Consider the following 14,798-nt stretch of genomic DNA (forward strand, 5'->3'; position numbering starts at 1 on the left):
AATTCAATTTGCTTCAGTGGCAGAGGGAGTAAGGCTCATGGTAAACAGAGTGAGTGTTAAAATTTTCAGCAAAATCCATTTCCTGCAACAGCGTGATGTAAGCTTTGTGCTTGCTCAGGCAGCCTTTTATTGCTCCCTAAGACACCTGTCATCTTCTGTGGGACAGATAAAGCCCGGACATGCTCACTGACGAAGTCAGTGGTTCCTGACTGATGGCTGAAGCTTCTAAGTGTGAGGCAGGTTATCAGTTGGCAGTGTACAACTCTTGCATTTAAGCCAGAGTTGTGGAACCATTGGCTTGGTAAAAGTCCATCAGTCCACTGAGACCCCATCAAACAGCAAGCACCCAATTACAGTCATCCTTTTTCATTCTCCCAGAATCTTCCGTCCACGTACACACCTGGGGCAATTGAAGTGACCAATTCATGTGTCTTTAGAATGAAGAAGGAAGCTGGAAAACAGGGAAGAACCCCACACATTCCCAAGGAAGAATGTGCAAACTCCACATGGGTCAGGGTTGAATCCAGGTCACTGGAACCATGAGACAGCGTCTCTACCAGCCGTTCCAATGCACCACCTGAAACTCCATCTTCTGAATTTCAGTAGTGGGTGAGGAGATTGATATTGTTTGTCTTGTGCAGTAATGGCAGCAACTTGGCAGTCTGCTTCACTGCTTCATCGGATGACAGAAGGTTGGTCAGATGAAAGAAGGGCAGCACAGGTAGATTCTACTCCCCTGATTTGAGTGAGTTTTGCTGGCACCAGAACATTGATGGATGTAACTCTGTTTAATGAAGTTACCTCCCTCAGTTCCGGGCATGAGAAGGCACATGATTTACTACAGGCAAAATTATGAAAAATTGATCAAGTGGATTAAAACACCACTGAAACACAGCTCATTTTCCCCCTAACCCTTTACTAGATTTGACAGTGTTTCTATTTATAACTGGACACTGTGCATCAGCCAGATAAATTTAAAGTGCCGCAGTACATTTGGCCATATTGAAACAGTTCTCTAGGGTATGGAAAGGTTTTTGATGGCTGTTAAAAGAGAAAAGCTCCATTCGCTATTCACAAACATTCCAAAGCATTTCACAGCCAATCAGATACCTTTAAAATGTGGGCAGCAGGGCAGCGTAACACAGCACCAGTTATCTGGGTTCATTTGCCGCCACTGTTTGTAAGGAGTTTGTATATTCTTCCTGTGACCATGTGTGTGTCCTCCTGGTGCATTTCACTGTATGTTTCAATGTTTCGACATATGTGTGACAAATGAAGCAAATCTTTAAAATCTTTAATCTTATGACATTGCACTAATGAAGGGAAACAGAAACAGCAAAATTTCGGTAGAGCTAGATCCCACTGCATCAGTTTGATAATGGTCAGGTAATTCCTTTAATTCCTTTTTTTGGCGGCCGGGGGGTGGGGGGAGAAGTGTTGGTTAGGCCTTTGGGGTGGACTTTCCTGCTGCTCCCCAGAACACAATCATAACTTTTTCGAGGTAGAGCTGGGAATGTGTCGGGTTAAAAACTCATTCAGAAGACAGTTGCTACGGGAGGAGAGTAAGTCAGTGGAATACTCAGGCTAGGTCCCAGCAAACCCAGGTTACTTGCGAAAAGAAACGTAGCGGCGTAGCCAATGTCTAGGGGAATTTGCACCTTGCTAAACCAACCACAGATAACTGGAAGGATTGTGCTAAGTGCCCAAGGGGTACCACACTGCTTTTATTTATCTACTCACTCACTTCCTAAGGTATTTCCATCCCTGAGGAGGTCAACTTTTATTGCTCCTATCCTGCACTCTTGAAGGTGGAGGTGAGATGCCTCTTTGAATAACCGCAGACTCTCTACAGTATACCTCATAATGGCAAAGTGATGGTAAATCAGCAGGAAACTTAGAATAATGGTAAATTCTGAAATGAGATTTTTCTACTCAAAGGGTGTTACTCAAAGTTTGAGTGCTGAACATCTACCTCTCTACCTTTGTGTGAGATGATAGGATGACACTTGAATTTGCAGGTTATTTAGGATTTTTTTGTTATATTTTTAGCTTATATGTTCCTTCTGACAGATTCCCTTTAGAATGTCTCATCTAAGGATTAATATTTCTTTGTTTGTTAATGTATGACATGTAATGTTATCAACACTTGCCAATTATTTTTCCTTAAATACAAGACAGAAGCTTGGTTGAACTCAACAACAATCTGAGATACAGAAAAAAACATTCCCAATTGGATGGAAATATACACACAGTGGCCACCTATACACCTGCTCATTAATTCAGTAATCTACTCAGCCAATCATGTGGCAGCAACTCAATGCATGAAAGCTGTTGTTCAGACCAAATATCAGAATGAAGAAGAAATGTGATCCCTAAGTGACTTTGATCGTGGAATGATCCTTGGTGCCAGATGGGATCGTTTGAGATTCTCAGAAACTGCTGATCTCCTGGGATTTTCACGCACAACAGTCTCAAGAGTTTACAGAGAATGGTGCGAGAAACTAGAAGTATCCAGTGAGTGGCAGTTCTCAGGGTAAAAATGCCTTGTTAATGAGAGGAGTCAGAGGAGAATAGCCAGACTGGCTCAAGCTGACAAAAAGGCGACAATAACTCAAGTAACCATGTATTACAATAGAGGCGTGCGGAAGAGCAAGATACGTCAAAATGGATGGGCTACAGCAGCAGTAGATCAAAGTGGCCACTTTAGGTCACCATCAACCCTGTACTGAAAGTAGACCGATATCTTCTACTAGGATAGAGGATATCTTTGCAAATCTTTCTGCAGGGAAACACTTCAGCAAAATGGACTTAGCTGAGGCCTACCTACAGATGGAGATGGAAGAAGAGTCCAAAGTCTTTCTCACTATAAACATTCACAAAGGGCTTTGTGGTTAAAATAGGCTTAATTTTGGAGTAGCATTTGCATCTGAGCTCTGGCAGAAAGCTATAGACCAGATGCTGCAAGGCCGCCCAGGCACTCAGTGTTACCTGGATGACACCGTTGTTACCGGTGAAGTTGACAAGGAACATCTCCAAAATCTCAAGTCAGTGTTAAAAGGATTATGGGCTCAGAGCACCCAGCAAGTGTAAATTCTTTAAACCATCACTTACTGTAGTCACACCATTGACACACAGTGATTGCACAGGTGTGCTGAGAAAATTCAAGCAGTGCTGGATGCCCTAGGCCAAAGGACATGTCACAGTTGCAGTCATTTTTAGGATTTGACAACTGCTGGAACAAGTTCCTGCCAAAACCTGGAAACTGCTTTTCCACGAACTCATCGCTGCAGATCGGGAAGAAATGGCAATGTGTGAGGTGGCTTTCAAAAAAGTAAAGGAAATGGTGAAGACAGACACTGTATTCACATGCTATCCACACTATCCAGTGAAGCTTGCCTCTAATGCCTTATGGTATAGGTGTGGTCATGCACACGTTACGAGTGATGGAAGTGCTTAGCCTTTGCATCACATTCCCTTAATGCTGCCGAGAAAAATTATGCACACGTCAAAAGAGGCCTTGAGTCTGGTTTGGAGTTACAAAACATATCAAAGTTACTCAAAACAATTTGTCCAACATTAAAGAGACCAAGCAAAGAAGTCAGAAGTGTAATGAGATACTCACTAATTGTTTTTTTTTTATTAAAAATAAGAACTATCTAGAGAGACATTTCAATTCGCAATGCAGAAGACTACAGACTAAGCACTAGTTAAATGAATTACTAGGTAACATTGTATAGTCATTTCATAGCCATCGTGAAGGGCCTGTTTCTGTGCTATATGACTAATGTTTGTTGACAATGTCACATTAGCCAGATTTGAGTTGGGGGGAGGTGTGTGGACTGTGGTGGATTGCAAAAGTCTGTATCTTAGGGCAAGTAGTCTGTTGCACACCCAACAAAATCCGTTCACCCAGAAAACAATCCCTTCAAAAAGTAGCTACTACAACTTTACAGTACATGCGAGCTAACATCTGCAGAAAATGGTGTTGGTGGAGAATAGTTCCATTATGTACATTAAATTGATGTCAGTCACTCGTATATTAACTTGCTCCAATGAATGGAGGTTTCGTTTCCATTATTCCATTCTGATACTTTGAGTGTTCACAGAATTGAAAGTTGGCCTTGTAATTGGAAACATGTAGAATCAAACACTTCTTTGTGAACAAGACAGGGAAGATCAGGAGAATACCTGAGTGTGTAAGCCACAACATTTACTTCGGTTAGGTTCTGGTTTTCTGTGGTCTCTTTCCTACGGAAAACAAGTAACCTTCTGTAAAACACAGGAGATTCTACAGATGCTAGAAATCCAGAGCAACACACACAAAATGCTGGAGGAACTCAGCAGGTCAGGCAGTATCCATGGAAATGAATAAACAGTTGACATTTCGAGCCGAGACCCTTCATCGAGAAGGCTTTCTGCAATTGTGATGTGATGTCGTAATTTGATAACATCCTTTCAGCCTGTCTGGTTTAATATTGGAGGACTAATAGCAAATCAGCACATTAATAGGTGCCCTCTTCCAAGGCCGACCTGAAGCTGCTACAAAGGCAACATTGTCTCTCTTCAATTTATGCATATTCACTTCTTTCGAGGACAGAGCAGTGAATTGTTTAAAGGCACCAACCAATTCACAGAAGCAGCTTGTAATGAGCAGTCTGTCATGGATTTACCGCGCAGCATCTTTGTTTTACTTGCTAAGGTGCTTGACAGACTCTGAAGAAGATGCTGAAGGCCGTTGATTTTCCACAATTGTTTGGACAGACATTTTGGGTACACTCCAACAGAGCTGTGGTATTTGCATCTAGTAATTAGTTCAATAACTCTCTAACATATAGTTTATCCAAGGTTTGTAGGACAGCCTGGGCTCACCACTGTTCATGCTCCATTTGAGTCTTGTCCCATTTTATTTCTTCATTCCCTACCAGTGCAACCTATTCGATTCCACTGCATGTATTTACTTAGTTTCTTCTTAAGTGCTACTGCCTTAACTGCTCAAAGGCATCCCTGAAATGTCTGCACTACTGGAAATCACTCCATTTAGCAGGCTTTGAGAATGATAACTGTGCAGGCTCCGGATGTGGTGACACCAACAACTTCTATTTACATAGCACCTCCAATGAGGCAGGCAAATCCAGTGAGCTCCTAGCAGGTGCAACAGCGAAAGAGCAGCACTCAAAAAGCTGTGGTGCTACTTGTACTTGTTGTTATCTGGCCCTCTACATGGAAGCTGCACTCCTCAAGGTAAGTCTGCCTGGTCATTGGAAGCTTTGGGAAGGAACTCATCATTGTCCACCACAGCTTAAAATGAGTGACACTATCCACCTCTGTTTCTGCCCACCTATACGTATTCGATAGAGTTCACTTTAAACATTTTCAAATAAATATGAAAATTAAGCATAATATTATAATTATTGCAACAATGATCATTATTTCAACATACCATTTTAAATGTATCTGAGAATTGCAAGCTATTGGTCTGAAGTGCAGAATTTTGTCTCACTTTACCTACCAAGCACAGGACTATCCTGTCTCCTGTGAGTTTGAGGGTCGTTTCTGAGAAGTGCCTGCTGCAATTCCTGAAGTCATCGCATCTGCTTCTATTTATTGCTTCAGGGACAGGGCGATGTGCTGGAATTCTCCATGGTTTGGAGGTGTGTTGACCTTTGCCCTTACGGAGCCGATGTCAATGCACCGTATCCACAGCCCCTCAATTCCTAAATGGTTAATGAGGAGTTTAAGTCCTCTCTCCCAACCCCACCTGCCTAATGGGCTTTTCTGCTTGTGAGAAGGAATGATCTGCCCCTTACCCAGGCAGGACATGATTCAATTCTGCCGAGTGATCAGGTGCTGATTGTGTGGAAGTAGGATTTTGTGCACAAGTTGGATAGGAGTGATTGCAATGAAAGTGAGTTCACAGTAGAGTGAGAAAGTTTTTGTAAGCCTTTAGATAGTTCTGAAATGTACTGTTAGCCTTGAAAGACTGAAGAAAAGTTGTAGAAAGGGAAGTCCAACAGTTGCTGAAGATACGAAGGAGCTTGATCAGGTGGTGAAATGCAAAAGCCATCAAGGAAGTATGTGAGGCTCTAGGACACTCTTGAGCTTTTATCATCAGTAGATAGATTAGTAACTAACAAATGGGAGATAGGAACCAATGTTGTAGTTCTTCCCACAAATTGTGTCTCCTTACTATCAACTTCATCTCTGTGCAGAAATGGAAACTGCTGGAAGCACTCAACATCTCAAGCAACACCCAATAGAAGAGAACGAGGTCAAAGTTCATGTCAAGGACCCTTCATCATATCTGTGAGAATGTACTTGCAAGGGTTTGAGAGAGTAGTCCTTTCCTCATAAAGGTGTGGTTCCAATGAAGATTCCTTCACCTGAAATCAAGCTCTTCTTCTCCCCACGGAAGCTGCTTGGCATACTGAGTGCTTACTGCATTGGTTGCTTCTAACTTCCAGCATCTGTAGCTCTTTGATCTAAGTTCCGTTATTATTTCTTACAACTTTTCTTCAGGCTCCAGGTGTAAGTGGCAAGGCCAATGTTTACAGGTAAGGTACTAGCATGGGTAGAAGATTGGCTGACTGGCAGAAGGCAAAGAGTGGGAATAAAGGGAGCCTTTTCTGGTTGGCAGCCAGGGACTCGTGGTGTGCCACAGGGGTCAGTGTTGACATTCAACTGTGTGGCTAGCCATTGCCACTTACAGTCATCCTTTTTCGCTGGGTCAGGAGACACATGTAGATTGGACAGGGGAAGGAATTCCTCCCCTGAAGGACAGCAGGGTTCGGGTTAGGGTCCGAATCATTGACACATAATGTGAAAAGAAGCGGTCTCAACACTGGCCCCTGTGGCACACCACAAGTTCCTGGCTGCCAACCAGAAAAGGCTCCCTTTATTCCCACTCTTTGTCTGCTACCAGTCAGCCAATCTTCTATCCATGCTAGTACCTTACCTGTGATAACACGGGCTCTTATCTTGTTAAGCAGCCTCATGTGCAGCACCTTATCAAGGGCCTTCTGAAAATCCAAGTAATAACATCCACTGACTCTTTGTCTATCCTGCCTGCTTTTCCCTCAAAGAATTCCAGCAGATTTGTCGTGCAAGATTTCCCCCTAAGGAAACTATACTGATTTTGGCCTATTTTATCATGTCCTTACAAGAACTTCGAAACATCACCCTTAATAATGGACTCCAAAATCTTTTCAGCCACTGAAGTCAGGCTAACTAATCTATAATTTCCTTTCTTCTACCTCCCTCCCTTCTTAAAGAGTAGAATGAGATTTGTGGAACCATGCCATAATCTATTGATTCTTGAACGATCAGTACTAATACCTCCATGGTCTCTTCAGCTACCTTTGTCAGAACCCCAAGGTGCAGTCTATCTGCTCCCAGAAACTCTAGACATTACTGTTTTGCCATTAGCCCTCCTGCATGCCCTTCCAATCAACTTTGGCCAGCTCCTCTCTCATACCTCTGTGATTCCCTTTCATCCACTATGATATTGATACATCCAATTTAGCTTCTCCTTCTTCAACTGCAGGGTGAATTCATCATATGATGATTACTGTTTCCTAAGGGTTCCTTTACTTTAAGCTCATAATCAAATCTGGGTCATTACATAGCACCCAATCCAGCATTGTCATTCCCCTAGTGGGCTCAATCACAAGCTGCTCTAAAAAGCCTTCATGTTGGCATTCTACAAATTCCCTTTCCTAGGATCCAGCACCAACCTAATTTTCCCAATCTACTAGCTTTGTGCTCCTCTAGTTATGGAATCCCTTATCAAAGGTCAAAGTAAATTTATTATCAAAGTTCCTATATGTCAACACATACAACCCTGAAGTTCAATCAACACACTCAAAAAAGACTGGTGAACGCAGCAGGCCAGGCAGCATCTATAGGAAGAGGTACAGTCGACGTTTCGGGGTGGGACCCTTCGTCAGGACTAACTGAAAGAAGAGCTAGTAAGAGATTTGAGAGGGGGAGGGGGAGACCCAAAATGATAGGAGAAGACAGGAGGGGGAGGGATGGAGCTAAGAGCTGGAAAGGTGATTGGCAAAAGGGATACCAGACCGGAGAAGGGAGAGGATCATGGGATGGGAAGCCTGGGGAGAAAGAGAAGAGTGGAGTGGAGCCCAGAGTGGAGTTCGTTTTCTTGTGGGCATACCCAGTAATTCCAAGAACCATAAGAGAAACAGTGAGGGACAGACAAGCAACCAATGCGCGAAAGAAAACAAGCTATGCAAATACTAAAGGAAAAATAATAATAATGAATAAATAAGCAATATTGAGATCATGAGGTGAAGAGTCCTTGAAAGTTAGTCCATAGTTTATGGGGATATTTCGGTGATGGGGCGTGAAGTTGAGTGGAGTTGTCTCAATGGTTTAAGAGCCTGATGGTTAAGGGGTAATAACTGCTTCTCAACACTGGTGGTGTGGGTCCTGAGGCTCCTGTATCTTGCTGCACTCCCCTTCTACCCCCATCCCTTCTGAGCCACAGAGCCAGACTCAATGCCAGACACCCAGTCACTGTGGCTTCCACCTGCTAGGTTGATCACCTCCAGCAGAATCCAAAGCGGTATATTTATTATTGAGGGGAACAGCCACAGGGGTACTCTACACTGGCTGCCTCTTCCCTCTCCCTCTCCTGATAGTCATCCAACGACCTGCCTCCTGCAACTTAGCGGTGTTCCTACCTATCACCTTCTCATTTTCCTGTACGAACCAAAGGTCCTCGAGGTGTAGCTCCCGTTCCTCAGCGTAGTCTCCATGGAGCTACAGTTTTATGCACTTCGTGCAGGTGCAGCTATCAGGGAGACTAGAGGTCTCCCAGAGTTCCCACATCTCACACAAAGAACATACCTCTACCTCCAGACCCATTCTCAGTGCACTAGCTATGTATTAACAGGGAAGAAAAAACTTACTAGAAACTTTCTTAGAACTTCCACCTGTGCTTGCCCTAGCCTGTTCTTGCTTAAGCCTGTTGAGCCAAATCCAGGCCACTTTAACAGTGTCCCACTCACACAATGGCCACTCCATTTACACTTGCTTTGTTTTTATTGGCCTGCACTGATTGCAGCCTGCCGAAAAGCAGCCAAGCTCTTTTTAAACCTGGCATTGCATCATCAATGAGCGAACTCTCGCATTGATTACAGCCCAGTGAAAAAGAGCTGGAAAACACCTGAGCTCTTTTTAAACCTCACGCTGCATCACCAATGAATGATCTCTCATGCTGTCTGCAGCCTGGTGGGGAAAAAACTAATCCCCAGATCATTGCTGGTATTTGCTTTTCTTCGATAGAATTTGCATTCAATGCCTTTCCATTGCCAGGTACAAGATGAGGAATGATATCCTCAGAATGTGTGGAGGCTTGAACCAGAATCGGGTTACCGGCATGTGTCGTGAAATTTGTTAACTTAGCAGCAAAAAATAATATAGAAGAAGAAGAAGAAGAAGAAGAAGAAAATAAATAAATAAATAATAAATAAATCAATTTACAGTGTAACCCTCAGGTTCGGCTAGCGGCTTAATCTAGGGGGAGACAGCCTCTGGCCCAGCCAAACCTGAGAAATCTTGTTTGGGTGGATGCTGTGCGATGCGTCCCCTGTTACAAATCAGTACCACAAAATAACAAACAGTACACCATATGCAATTAAACGATTGAGCTTTATAATCCTTAATTTGACTATAGGTTAGTAAAGAAACAAAAAAAGAAAAAGGGCCCATTCACATGAATAGGTCTAATGCACACATTGGAGCTCACATTTCCGTCCATTCGTTCCCCATCGACCTCATTCGAGCATCATTGACTCCTGGACCCTCGCTCCAAGTCCACTCCATCCAGCAGTCTACCAACTCTCTCCACTCGCATCTTCTCTCTTTATCTGTCGCCGACAAAAGACCACAAAATCCCTTCTCCCGGACCCACAAGAAAGAACAACATGCCTCTCATTGGATGGCGCACATGCCAAAGCCCTTGTTATCTCTAGTCATAACTCAAACATTGCTGCTTCAGAGAAACCATTACATTAGCAGTGAAGCATTACAGAGGGGCCGTTACATTAGCAGTGAAACCTTACAGCACATTACAATAGTATATGTATATTGAAGAGATTAAAAATTGTGCAAAACACAGAAATAATATATTAAAAAAGTGAGGTAGTGTTCAAGGTTTCAGTGTCCATTTAGGAATCGGATGGCAGAGGGGAAGAAGCTGTTCCTGAATCGTTGAATGTGGCCTTCAGGCTTCTGTACCTCCTACCTGATGGTAACAGTGAGAAAAGGGCATGCCCTGGGTGCTGGAGGTCCTTGATAATGGACACTGCCTTTCTGAGACACCACTCCTTGAAGATGCCCTGGATACTTTGTAGGCTAGTATCCAAGATGGAGCCGACTAAATTTACAAACCTTTGCAGCTTCTTTCGGTCCTGTGCAATAGCTCTCCCACCCCCATACCAGACAGCATTGCAGACTGTTAGAATGCTCTCCACTGTACATCTATAGAAGTTTTTGAGTGTTTTTGTTGACATACCAAATCTCTTCCAACTCCTAATGAAGTATAATCACTGTCTTGCCTTCTTTATAACTGCATTGATGTGTTGGGACCAGGTTAGATCCTCAGAGATCTTGACACCCAGGAACTTGAAACCGCTCACTCTCTCCACTTCTGATCCCTTTATGAGGATTGGTATGTGTTCCTTCATCTTACCCTTCCTGAAATCCACAATCAGCTCTTTCATCTTACTGACGTTGAGTGCCAGGTTGTTGCTGCGGCACCACTCCACTAGTTGGCATATCTCACTCCTGTACGCCCTCTCGTCACCACCTGAGATTCTACCAACAATGGTTGTATCATCAGCAAATTTATAGATGGTACTTGAAACAGAAAAAGAAATGGTTCCATTTATGGTATATCTGAAAATGACTTCATAAAGATATAATAGTTACCAATAAATTCCCCTTGGAATGTATTTTCAAGTAAGTTATCTACTCAGATTGGTGAGGATATGGAACCTGTATATACAGCATAGTTGAAGTGAATAACACTAATGCCTTCAAATGTAGCTTTGTAATTAAATATAGGAGAACACAGTGGAAGGGAAATGAAAGATGACTCGCATTTCAGAAACAGAGCTCATCACATATAGATTACTCCCATCATATGTGCAAAGCATGTGGCAAAATTTTTAGTCTAAAATAATTGAAAATTAGCAAAGAAAACTGCAGAGGTAAATACAGCAGGTAGAAGGCCTTTTGTTTCTGTGGGACTCTAACATGTTATGCCAGCAAAGTGTTGAGATCAGAGATTTGAACTGGCAATTAGCATTTTTGTCAGATTTGTTCATTTTTTTCTTTCCCTTTAGACCCTTGCACTGAGCTGAGCAAGATTGTTGATAGGAGAGCTTTCTTACGTTGTGTATTCAGTCAGGGCTCTTAGCTGAGTTTCCCAGCAAGGAGCCCTGCGAAATTTGGAGTATAAGATCAGTTAAGCCACATTGCAGCAAGCATAAGGGCACTGAGGGAGATCTCACAGTATTTTTCTCAAGTGACAGAATGAAGCAATTTGCAATCACCTGAAAACAAATTGCAGCATTGGGAATATAAAAGTAAAACAAACAAAGGTCTTGTATTTATGCAACATCTTCTGCCATTTTAAGCCAGTACTTCTGAAGTGTAGTGTGGAAAATGGAAGACCCAGTTGGTCAGATAGTGGGATTCATTCATTTGCTTTTTTTTTTGAATGGCTTTGGAATGTTTTACACCATTCACAGAAGGCAGACCAGCCTCATTCCAAGTCTTATCCAAAGAACAGTGCTTCTCACAGAACTCTGAAATTCATTCTGGATGAACTCATGGCATGTTTTAAGACAAAGGAGTTCACCCAGTGTCCAGAACAATACCCAATTGAAAAATATTTTGATTTTTATTTTGATCAATAACAATGATCTATATTTCAGATCCTTATCGCACTATTTGTAGAGATTTGCCCTGTACCAATTAGCTGCCACATATCTCTCATACCAAAATGCCCATTATAAAATTACTTATTGGCTATGAAGAGTTTTAGGGTGTTATGAAATCATTGAGATATTTATTTACTCTGGTTCTAACTCTCCCCTTGCTCCTGGTAGTAACCACTAACCTGGTTAGAATTATGTGTGCTAGTGCCAAGCTGGTTAAGGTGTTTGCCTGATAGTGGTATTCCAGCCTTCTGCTTCTCTATTCCTCATTAGATGAGGACCATCCTAGAAAACTATGGCGTCTCTGGAGAAGTCCATCTAGCAGCAATGCATTACAATACATAATAATGCAGAAAAAGCATGAATTACTGTAAATATATGTGAGTATATATATTATATAAGTTAAATTATGTAAGTAGTGCAAAAATAGAAATTTAAAAAGTTATGAGCTAGTGTCTGTGGATTCAATGTCCATTCAGAAATTGCATGACAGAGAGGAAGAAGCTGTTCCTGAATTGTTGAGAGTGTGCCTTCAGGCTTCTGTACCTCCTTCCAATGTAGAGGAGACCCAGCAGGTTTACCAATTGGTAATAAGAATAAGCCATGACCTAGGTGATGCCACTTTTTTGAGGCATCTCTCCTTGAAGATGTCCTTGATACCATGGAGGCTGGTGCCCATGATGGAGCTGACGAAGTTTACAACTCTCTGCAGCTTATTCCAATCCTGTACAGTAGTACCCCCACACTCCCACCCCACCATAGCAGACGATGGTGCAGCCAGTTAGAATGCTCTCCACGGTACATCTGTAGAAATTTGCGACAGTCTTTGGTGACATACCAGTTCTCCTCAAACCCCTAATGAAATATAGACACTGTTGTGTCGCCTTTGTAGCTGTCAATACTTTGGGTCCAAGATAGATCCTCAGAGATATGGACACCCAGATTGTAGGTGAACTTCTGTGACGCACTTCCTGAGACTATATGTTTATTTAGCGATACAGCACAGTAACAGGTCCTTCTTACACCCATGTGACAAATTTAGCTGCTAATCCACGTGCCTTTGGACATGTGAGAGGAAACCGGAGCATTCAGAGGAGCCCCACAGGGTCACGGGCAGAACATACAAACACGTTTCAGACAGTGACAGAACTGAGCCCAGCTTGTTGGTGCTGTCGTAGTGTTACACTAACCATTACGCGGCTGTGCCTCCCTGACGAACTTACAGTTCCTTCTTTGGAGCACTCCCACACGGGAATGGTGCAGGTCCTGCAAAAGCAAAGCAAGTACCAGAATTGCAGGAAAGACCATGCAAATCCTGGCAACATCCACATAACTAGAGAGGAAGGAAGGGTCAATGCTCACAGCCTTTCCTTGGAACTTGCAACAAACTGAAACAAGCCCTCAGTTCAAATTAATGTTTGTATTTTAGTGACAGAATTACAAAGAGCATTGTTAACTACCACAAACAATAAGACAAAGTCTCTCAGGAAAAATATGGAACAAGAACATGTTTGGCAGTAGATTGAAGTCTTGCTGCTTCCAGGCAATTGCTGTTGTTCTCTAATAGGATCTTTCCTCATCATTGATGGATCTGTAGAAGGTACACAGAGTTCCAACATAGAAGTATGGAAACTCCCACCAGAGCATAGCTTGGTCCCATATCACTGAAGTATTCTCAGTAATGGTTGTTTTGAAATTTCTGCAAAACAATTTCCAAAAAGTGAAGGAGATTGACTGGAATCTTTTACACGTCAATATCAGAACAGCATCTTGAACTTACATCACTTCTGACGTGCAGGGGAATATTTCCAGGCCCTTCACAAGAGTTCAATCGAGTAAGTGTTAGAGTAAATAACAAAACCAAAGAAGAGCGTTTAGAAGTAGCTCTTACAGGATCAGTAGGAGGTGAAGATATTGGGAGTGGTTCCACACAGAAGTCCTAAATAACTGATGGGAGAAAGCCTTCTAGTCTTGGTGTACCTGCTGGGCCTCCTCTACATTGGTGAGACCCATCGTAAATTGGGGAACTGCTTCGTCGAGCACCTCCACTCCATCCGCCAGAAGAGAAACTTCCCGGTGGAAGCTGATTTTGATGTTGATTCCCAGTCCAACATGTCGGTCCATGGTCTCCTCTTGTGCCAAGATGAGAACACCCTCAGAGTGGAGGAGCAACACCTTATGTTCCGCATGGGTAGCTTCCAACCTGATGGCATGAGTATCATTTTCTCTTTCTGATTTTAAAAAAAATGTTTTCCCTCCCCCTCCCCCTTCTATTCCGCACTCTGGCCCCTTGCATTTTCTCACCTGCCTGTTACCACCCCCTGGGTTTCCCCCCCACCCACCACTTCCCTTTCTCCTATGCTCCACTCTCCTCTCTGATCAGATTCCTTCCTCTCCAGCCCTTTACCTTTCCTGCTCACCTGGCTTAGCCATCCTCCTTCCCCTTCCCCCACATTTTAATTCCAGCATCTTCCCCCTTCCTTTCCAGTCCTGATGAAGTGTCTCGGCTCAAAATGTCAGCTGTTTATTCATTACCATAGATGCTGCCTGACCTGTTGACTTCCTCCAGCATTTTGTGTTTATTGTTTTGTTCATGGGTTTTAAGAGTTTAAAGTGCATTTTAAAGTTGTCAATTTTTTTAAAGTTCATTTTTTCAGGCTCTGGGGATCACCAGCGAAGCCAGCATTTATTGCTCATCCTTAACAATTTGATTTAGAATCAAAGTACCTTTGAACTCCGGTAGCCAATTCAGGGCAATCAACATTGATGTAAGTTAGAATGAGCAAGGACAGTAGGTTTCCTCCCTGAAGATTATCGGTAGCCCGATGGGTTTGTTGG

General features: G+C 42.8%; 1 protein-coding gene across 5 annotated transcripts in view; it reads left to right on the top strand.

The window, feature by feature from the left end:
* Positions 1-14,798, top strand: part of LOC140199144 (E3 ubiquitin-protein ligase Midline-1) — a 406,538-nt gene that overhangs the window by 296,213 nt on the left and 95,527 nt on the right. The gene's annotated exons all lie outside the window — the stretch shown is intronic.

The sequence above is a fragment of the Mobula birostris genome, chromosome 6, assembly GCF_030028105.1.
Source record: "Mobula birostris isolate sMobBir1 chromosome 6, sMobBir1.hap1, whole genome shotgun sequence".
Classification (NCBI taxonomy): domain Eukaryota; kingdom Metazoa; phylum Chordata; class Chondrichthyes; order Myliobatiformes; family Myliobatidae; genus Mobula; species Mobula birostris.